The sequence below is a fragment of the Sceloporus occidentalis genome, unplaced genomic scaffold, assembly GCF_023333645.1.
Source record: "Sceloporus occidentalis isolate IW3139 unplaced genomic scaffold, rSceOcc1.0.p SCAF_12, whole genome shotgun sequence".
In the NCBI taxonomy this organism is placed as follows: domain Eukaryota; kingdom Metazoa; phylum Chordata; class Lepidosauria; order Squamata; family Phrynosomatidae; genus Sceloporus; species Sceloporus occidentalis.
Window position 1 is genome coordinate 13,936,733 of NW_028316992.1, and position 9,763 is coordinate 13,946,495.

The 9,763-nt window shown below is 45.5% G+C and overlaps 1 long non-coding RNA gene across 1 annotated transcript; it reads right to left on the minus strand.

Annotated features, from left to right (window-relative positions):
• Nucleotides 1-2,301: 2,301 nt before the first annotated feature.
• On the minus strand, nt 2,302-9,540 carry LOC149305312 (uncharacterized). The gene is made up of 3 exons (XR_016271767.1): nt 9,426-9,540; nt 8,787-8,868; nt 2,302-2,467 (listed from the first exon to the last, which is right to left on the minus strand). It is a non-coding gene; the product is annotated as an uncharacterized LOC149305312 (long non-coding RNA).
• Between the last annotated feature and the right edge of the window lie 223 nt (nt 9,541-9,763).

Sequence of the window (9,763 nt, forward strand, 5' to 3'; positions counted from 1 at the left end):
ACCAGTCAGTTAAGCCTCCAGAACTGCTTCCTTCCCCCAAACCGTTCTAGGCCCCACTATCCTTACCAACTACTTAAAACTACTAGCATTTAAACTACTAACAATTCCCCCCTAAACCTCAATACCATTCCGGATGAACCACACAAGCAGTTTACAATGGGGTATTTAGAATCTTTATAAAGTGGAGAGCAATAGTGCCTCACTAAACTACAGATTCAAATATTCTACAGGATATTGCTATCACAATTAAACTACGCTTGAAAGGGATCTAGGACTCCTAGTAGACCACAAGTTGAACATGAGCCAACAGTGTGATGCGGCAGCTAAAAAGGCCAATGTGATTCTAGGCTGCATCAATATGAGTATAGTTTCTAGATCAGGGGTAGGCAACCTGCGGCCCGTGGGCCAGATGCAGCACGGCGAGGCCATGGGACCGGCCTCAGCCCGGTCCTGCCACCGATTGGCGCCGAGGCCTTTGGCCTCTCGCGCGCAGGGGCAAGGAGGCAATTGTCTATAGATGCCTCAGAAACATGCATTTATATTAAAAAAAAATTAAAAATCAGCAAAAAAATTTTTGCGTGTCCTCCACTTTTTTTAAAAAAAAGTGTCCACCATTTGAAAATGTTGTCCTACATTTGTCCCGGTTTATTTATTTCTTTAATTTTTAAAAAATTATTTAATTATTTATTTTTTGGCTTCAGCCCCGCCAGTTGTCTGAGGGACAGCAACCCGGGCCCCGGCTCAAAAAGGTTGCCTACCCCTGTTCTAGATCAAGGGAAGTAATAGTGCCACTCTATTCAGCTTTGGTCAGGCCTCACTTGGAATAATCGTGTGTCCAGTTCTGGGCTCCACAATTCAAAAAGGATGTTGACAAGTTGGAACATGCCCAGAGGAGGGCAACCAAAATGGTGAAGGATCTGGAAACCATCAAGCCCTATGAGGAGTGGCTTAGAGAGCTGGGTATGTTTACCCTGGAGAAAAGAAAATTAACAGCGGATATGATAGCCATGTTTAAATATTGGAAAGGGTTGCATTGAGGATGGAGCAAACTTGCTTTCTGCTGCTACAGAGAAAAAGAGACACCACAATGGATGCAAGCCAGAGAGAAAGAGGTTCCACCTAAACATTAGGAGGAAATTTGGGACAGTAAGAGCTCTTCGACAGTGGAATATACTCCTTTAGAGTTTGGTGGGTTCTTTGGAGGTCGTTCAACAGAGGCTGGATGGTGCTTGGAATGTGTATTCCTGCATGGCAGAAGTGGGTTGAACTGGATGGCCCTTGTGGTCTATTCCATCTCTATGATTCTATAATGCTAGTGGATTCCGGTTCCTTACCCACAGAGGCCACATTCTCATAATTCTCCATCATTATATAACTGTACATAATTCTCTGCTTCTTCGTCAACAGTTTCCATTCGTCCTCGGTGAAATATATCGCCACATCCGCAAAGGTCACCTGCAACAGAAAATAGCCCTCATCCACAGAGTGACTAAGCAAAAGGGGAGGAAAGCACATGGTGCATCCAAATATTATTTGATCACTTTAGAATTCAGTCCAGGAAATAAACTTTAAATTCTGTCAGCAAGAAAAAAGCTACTGCCTTTGAGACTCAGTTTATCTTGAATCTTTCCAATATAATATACAATATAATACACAATATAATTTAGGCCATGGCTGGGATACTGATGATGGATTAGGAGACTGACATTCCCAACACATACAGTACCTTTAGCCACCAAAGAATTATGGTGCATTTAGATATTTCTTGCCACATTTGAGAGGCAAACGTCGTTTTTAATAACAGTTCTGGGGAGCACTCTGGGCTTGAGGGCCACTGGGCCCACCCCATATTTAGATCCAGAGATGTTCTCCCATAGCCCCCAACATTTCACAGATGGAAAAGCAAGACACATGTGGACAAGCAACCCAGAAGGCAGTGAAGATGGCCAACGTTGTTTATGAGGAAGATCACGCAAACTAGAAAGGGCACAGCAGCTTGCTTTTGCTTCAGCCTCCTGGGAAGGGCCATATCTTCCTTCTTTCCTCTCCTCTCCCCAATTTTGAGTTGATGGGCTGCAAACTCCTTGGCACTCCTTATGCAGAAATTGAAATGAGCTGAAGAAAGGGGAAAGTGGGAGGAGGATAAAGAAACCAGGACATTTTAAAAGCCCCCGAAATAACGGGGTGACAGAGGATTAACCAGGACTGTCTCTGCCAAACTCGGGCAGTATTTTATTTGCTTCCTTTCATAAATTGACCCAGCAGTGACACAGATGAAGCTATTAGGATAGTGACTCACCGAAGAGCTATTGTACCTCGGCAGCCTCTTTCTGTTGGAGCCCAACTCCCTTCGCTTGGCCTCTGTGTCGGCCATCAGGTGGACAGGGGTTCCTGGTGGTCCTGCACTTGAGTCACTTCCAGCAAGAGAAGCCCCAAAGCCGTGTCCAAGGAGGCCGAGATGAGGTTCCTGAGAAAAGGGACCAGGGTTAGGATCTGCTTGGCGAGAAACCCTGCAGCACTCAAAGACATAGAGAACAGCATCCTGCTGGTTATATACGCAGGTGACATATGCCTCCTTTGGGCCGATGCAGAGGTGGGCATGCCCTTCCTCCCTCTTTACCAAACAAAGCCCCCTGGACCTAGCTCCCCTACACAACAGATACTCCATGCCTTCTTAGAGTGTGATGGTGAACCTATGGCACGCGTGCCAGAGGTGGCACTCAGAGCCCTCTCTGTGCACATGTTCCATCGCCCCAGCACAGAGTTTGCCAGAGTTTGTTACTAGAAAGCCAGAGGGACATGGCACTTTGCAATAAATAAGTGGGTCTTGTGTTGCAGTTTGGGCACTCGGCCTCTAAGAGGTTCACCATCACTGGATTAGGGGATGGGAATTTGGAGAGGGCCCTGGTTATGTCCCTGTAGCTAGATGTGAAATCAGTGCATCATAAATAAATGAACAAATAATCTGCTGAAACCTCCAGAGTCCCCAGTGCTTTTCCCCACCATCAGCATCTTTCCCAAGAAGGCTGCATCCGCACTGTAGAAATAAGGCACTTTGACACCACTTTAACCGCTCAGTGCTATGGAATCCTGGGATTTTTACCTTTGGGACACTTAGCCTTCTCTGCCAGAGAGCTCTCATGCCACAACAAACTACAAATCCCAGGATTCCATAGGATGGAGCCAGCAGATTTAAACCGGCTTCGATCCGAATCATTTCTATAATGCAGATAAAACCTAGGTCTGTTGTAAAAGGATAGAAGCACCCAAGTCTAATTTTTGTCCTGTAAAAATGGTTTTGCTTTTCAAAAATATAAGCAGTTTTTCTGTCTAATCCTTATTCTTCTTGTTGTTGTTGTTTGTTTGTATGATTGTATACATCATTCTTGGTAATATGAGACGGTCAGTCTGTCTCCTTCCTTCTTGCCTGAAAATCTATTAATAAGAAAACTGGGGAGACGTTTAAAACCTCCCAAAGGAGCCACTTTTGGCCTTGTTTGGGGGACTAGCCTCCTCTTAGAAGCCAAAGCCCTATGTTTTTGAAGAAGAAGAATAAGGCTTGTATTAAAACTATCCTCCCTGTTTCTGACCCCTTTTAAAACCCATGTTCCCCAGAAGGAGCAGAGCTGTGTAACAAGAAAACCTTCTCAGAAAAGAGACACAAAAGACACACAAAGGACACACTTCTTTCCTTTTGGCCCAAGGAGCCTGGCCTCCTTCTGACTCTGTAGCCTCAGGAGAGAAAGAGATGCCTCTGTTCAACTGAGGCTCAGAGAAGGTTCTGGAACATTATTCCCCACAGTCACAAGCAGAACAAAATGTCTGCCAGAACACAAAATGGCCCCAGAATACAAAATGGCAGCCGGAACACAAAATGGCTGCCTCTGCCTCTGCGCTTGGCAGTTGGAGGCCTTCAGGGAACCCAAAATGGGGGATGAAAGGGCCCCAAAGCCAGAAGGGACCCCAAACAGCATTTCCAAACCTTAACAACACCTAAAAGTTTTCCTGATCTGAAGATATAGAGACTCCCTGAGATTATCTTTATAAATAAGTCTTTTTAAAACTTTATAAATAAATAAATAAATAAAATTTAATGATAATAATAAGCAACAACCAAAAAGTATTCTGCCAAGAAGTTGCTTCTTCTTCTAATTCTCCTTCTTCCTCTAAGCCTTCCTCTTCCTCTTCCTCTTCCTCCTCCTCCTCCTCCTCCTCAGGCCCTTCCTCTAAGCCTTCCTCTTCCTCCTCCTCAGGCCCTTCCTCTAAGCCTTCCTCCTCCTCCTCCTCAGGCCCTTCCTCTAAGCCTTCCTCTTCCTCTTCCTCCTCCTCCTCCTCAGGCTCTTCCTCTAAGCCTTCCTCTTCCTCCTCCTCCTCAGGCCCTTCCTCTAAGCCTTCCTCCTCCTCCTCTTCCTCAGGCCCTTCCTCTAAGCCTTTATTTTCTTCCTCTTGCTCCTCCTCAGGCCCTTCCTCTAAGCCTTCCTTTTTCTCCTCCTCAGGCCCTTCCTCTAAGCCTTCCTCCTCCTCCTCCTCACGTCCTTCCTCTAAGCTTTCCTCCTCCTCCTTAGGCCCTTCCTCTAAGCCTTCCTTTTCTTCCTCTTGCTCCTCCTCAGGCCCTTCCTCTAAGCCTTCCTCCTCCTCCTCCTCCTCAGGCCCTGCCTCTAAGCTTTCCTCCTCCTCCTTAGGCCCTTCCTCTAAGCCTTCCTCCTCCTCCTCCTCCTCCTCCTCAGGCCCTTCCTCTAAGCTTTCCTCCTACTCCTCAGGCCCTTCCTCTAAGCCTTCCTCCTCCTCCTCCTCCTCCTCATGCCCTTCCTCTAAGCCTTTCTCCTCCTCCTCCTCGTTAGGCTCTTCCTCTGAGCCTTCCTCCTCCTCCTTAGGCCCTTCCTCTAAGCTTTCCTCCTCCTCCTTAGGCCCTTCCTCTAAGCCTTCCTTTTCCTCCTCTTGCTCCTCCTCAGGCCCTTCCTCTAAGCCTTCCTCCTCCTCCTCAGGCCCTTCCTCTAAGCCTTCCTTTTCCTCCTCTTGCTCCTCGTCAGGCCCTTCCTCTAAGCCTTCCTCCTCCTCGTCCTCCTCCTCCTCCTCCTTAGGCTCTTCCTCTGAGCCTTCCTCCTCCTCCTCTTCCTCAGGCCCTTCCTCTAAGTGTAAAAGGGTACAAGCACCCAAGTCTGGTTTTACCCTCTTAATAATGGTTTTACTTTTCAAAAAATAAGCACTTTGCTTTTCTGTCTAATCCTTATTTTTTGTTGTTTGTTTCTATATTTGTTTCTTTCATTCTTGGTAATATGAGATGGTCTGGTTTGTCAACTTCCTTCATGCATAAAAATCTATTAATAAGAAAACTGGGGAGAGGTTTAAAACCTCCCAAAGGAGCCACTTTTGGCCTTGTTTGGGGGACTAGCCTCCTCTTAGAAGCCAAAGCCCCATGTTTGTGAAGAAGAAGAATAAGGCTTGTATTAAAACTATCCTCCCTGTTTCTGATCCCTTTTAAAACCCATGTTCCCCAGAAGGAGCAGAGCTGTGTAATAAGAAAACCCTCTCAGAAAAGAGACACAAAAGACACACAAAGGACACACTTCCTTCCTTTTGGCCCAAGGAGCCTGGCCTCCTTCTGACTCTGGAGCCTCAGGAGAGAAAGAGATGCCTCTGTTCAACTGAGGCTCAGAGAAGGTTCTGGAACATTATTCCCCACAGTCACAAGCAGAACAAAATGGCTGCCAGAACACAAAATGGCCTCCAGAACACAAAATGGCAGCCGGAACACAAAATGGCAACCCAAACACAAAATGGCCTCCAGAACACAAAATGGCTGACAGAACACAAAATGGCAACCCAAACACAAAATGGCCTCCAGAACACAAAATGGCCACCAAAAAATGGCTGCCAGAACACAAAATTGCCACCAAAAGAAAAAATGGCCACCAGAACACAAAATGGCTGCCAGAACACAAAATGGCAACCCAAACACAAAATGGCCTCCAGAACACAAAATGGCTGACAGAACACAAAATGGCAACCCAAACACAAAATGGCCTCCAGAACACAAAATGGCCACCAAAAAATGGCTGCCAGAACACAAAATGGCCACCAAAAGAAAAAATGGCCACCAGAACACAAAATGGCTGCCAGAACACAAAATGGCCACCAAAACAAAAAATGGCCACCAGAAAATGGCCGCCAGAACACAAAATGGCTGCCAGAACACAAAATGGCCGCCAGAACACAAAATGGCCACCAAAACACAAAATAGCTGACAGAACACAAAATCACTGCCTAAACACAAAATGGAGACCAGAACAAAAATGGCTGCCGGAACACAAAATGGCTGTCAGAACAAAATGGCTGCCTCCGCATCAGCGCTTTGCAGTGGGCAGTTGGAGGCCTTTAGGGAATCCCTAATGGAGGATATAAGGGCATCAAAGTCGGAAGGGAGCCCAAACAGAGTGGCCAGAGGCCTGGACCACAAAGTACTTCCCATATTGACCTGTTCTGAGCCCAGAAAAAGATGGAAGCTTCTAAGTTCTGCAAAATTCTTTTTGGTCAAGAAAGGCTGAAGTGGGGAAGGCGAAGGCCGAAAGTCCCCAAATGAGAATAGGACACACTTCTGTAATTGGTGCCAATTGAGTTTGATGCACAAAAGTCATTAGCCCTCCATAAACTCAGGAGAGAAGAGAATCCGAGCGCCTAGAGTTGGAAAGGATCCCCCAAGGGTCATCCATTCCAGCCTCCTTGTGCCATGCAGGAATAAGCAGCACAAAATGCCCTCTGGTACACAAAATGGCTGCCAGAACACAAAACAGCCGCTGGAACACAAAACGTTTGCCAGAACACCAAATGGCCGCTGGAACACAAAATAGCTGCCAGAACACAAAATGCTTCCAGAACACAAAATGGCCACCAGAACACAAAATGTTCTCTGGAACACAAAACAGCTGCCAAGACACAAAATGCTGCCAGAACACAAAATAGCCAATGGAGCACAAAATGGCTTCCTCTGTCTGAGCGCTCGGCAGTTGACATTTGAGGCCATCAGGGGAGAGAGAGCGACTGAGGGGAAGAGTGGAAGGAGGTCCTGGAGGGAGGGGGCCTTGGGAGATCTAGAGCCTTCCTGAGATATTCGGTGTTCACTTCCTAACAAAGGGGCTTCTGGCCTCATAAAGGATTTGGGGCAAACTGGATCTGAAAGGCAGTACAGTGGACCCTTGTTATACGCTGGGGTTTGGTTCCAAGATCCCCCGTGTATAACAAAATCCGTGTATGCTCAAGTCCCATTAAATATAATGACGTAGCAAAATGGTGTCCCTTATAAAAAATGGAAAATCAAGGTAAATTTATACTTTTCTGGAACATTTTCAAACCGTGTATGCTTGAATCCGTGTATAAAAAATCCGTGTCTAAGAAGGGCCGACTGTAGTACCCTTTTCTCTTGCCAAAGGGATTTAAAGTGTATTTTCTGGACTGGGTCTCCCAGCATCCACATGGCCAGAGAGAGGAGGGGGCCCTGCCCTGCAGTAAGCCCCCTCCAATCCCTCTGAATTGAGGGCTACAACACCCATGTCTTCTTGGCCAGATACATTGTTAATAGTTCCTTCCTTCCTTCCTTCCTTTCTCCCTACCTGGCTTATGAGGTGTGATTAAGTCCTGTTAGTGATGTTACTTCTCTTGTTGTCATTGTGTGCCTCCAATATATTTCTGACTTATAGCGACCCTAAGGGAAGCCCTTTGCAGGCTTTTCATGGCAAGATTTGTCCAGAAGTGGTTTTGCAAGTGCCTCCCTCTGAGGCTGAGAGAGTGTGACTTGCCTAAGGTCACTCAGTGGGTTTCCGAGGCCAAGAGGGCATTTGAACCCTTGGCTCCAGGGTCATAGTCCAATGCTCCAGCCACTAAACCATGCTGGCTCTTTCGTGAGGCTTTGTAGTTTTTTGTGGAGTGGCTCCAAGTCATTGCCGACTTCTGGGGAGCCTCTCCTGGGGTTTTCCTGGCAAGAGTTGTTCGGAGGAGGTTTGCCATTGCTTTCCCTGAGGCTGAGAGAGTGACTTCTTGCCCAAGGGACCCAGCTGGTTTCATGGTGGAGTGGGGTACTGGACCCTGGCCCACAGAGATTTAACCCAACACTCAAACCACTGCACCACACTGCCTCCCATTCCCATGTACAACCTGTGAAATAATTGCAGACTTTTTTTGTTCTTCATGTGTGTCTTTAAGTCATTTCCAGTTTATGGCAACCCTAAGGCAACCTTATCATGGGGTTTCCTTGGCAGGTTTCTTCAGAGATGGGTTGCCATTGCCATTCTCTGAGGCTGAGAGAGTGTGACTTTCCAAGGGTCACCTAAGTCCAAAACACACTGCAGCAATAATCCAATCTGAGACTGCTTTAACTGCCCTGACTCAGTGCTAGGGAATTCTGGGAAATGTAGTTTTGTGAGACATTGAGTCTTCTCTGTCAGAGAGCTCTGGGGCCACAATAAACTCCAATTCCCAGGATTCCCTAGCACTGGGCCAGGGCAGTTAATATGCTCTCAGACTGGACTATTACTGCTGTGTGTTTTGGACCTTACTTGGCCGCAAATTGTCCATAGCCTGCAATGCATCCCCTAATTCTGTTGGCAGTCCCTCCCTGCCAACACTTTCTCATTTCCCCCCAAAACCAGCGCAAAGCTGGCAGATGGAAAGAGGTTTTAAAGCAGCATTTAAATCTGCATTATTTGATTTTAAAAAACTAAACATCCCAAATGTTATTATCATTTTTGTAGTTATTATTACAGAAAGACGTAGAGTGCAAACTCCTCAAGTACCTTCATTTTCTGGAGTGAGATGGGCTTTTCCAACTGACTCACTGTGATGATCTCCTGTGGTCCAAGCACCCAAACCGCGGCCCTGTAATAATAATAATAATAATAATAATAATAATAATGTAATATAATAATAATAATAATAATAATAATAATAATAATAATAATACTGTAATATAATAATAATAATAATAATAATAATAATAATAATAATAATAATAATAATTTTATACCCCTCTTCAGCCAAAAAGCTATCAGAGTGGCTTACAAATTGTTAATTAGACATTGAGACATTATGGCTCTTAGTCCAGCAGACCCTTAAATTCCTTAAATCACACTGCCATCATCCAGTGAATTATAAAAGGATTTCCCTTAACCTACACTGGGACCGGTTAAGGGACCTTATTTCTACTTCTTTACTGATCTTCCAAGCATCAACCGAGCCAAGAGACGTGTAAAAGGAGTGTCAAGTAGTAGATACTCTAAGGAGATATTCATTATAAATAACAAAATATAACTAAAATATCAGTTATACAAGATATTAAGAATCTTGCAGGTACAATATTTGTAAGTATATAATGTTCAATTCATACAAGCTATTAAAAAAACAAATAAACCCAAGCGTCCGATTCTGAGACTAACTTCCAAGATCCACTCCTTAACTCTCTCTCTCTCTCGATCTCCAACCGACACAATTCCCCCAACTGTCTCTTGGTCTCTCAGGCCTTATATCTCCTTCTCACGGAAGCTTCCAGAAGAACCTTTATCCTGGTCTGTGATTGGTCAAGAGAGCCTTCCGTAGCAGTGATGTCCCTCTGTATTTTCATAAACCTCCTTTTACTGCCTGAAGAAGATCTCCATTGACTGGAGCCCAGTCATTGCACTTGCCCAAGGCAAGACTTGCACCTGTTTCCCAATGTTGTTCTTGGGGTCTGCCTTCCAGTTGTTTCCAGCTCTTATGGTGACCGGAGGGGAATCTC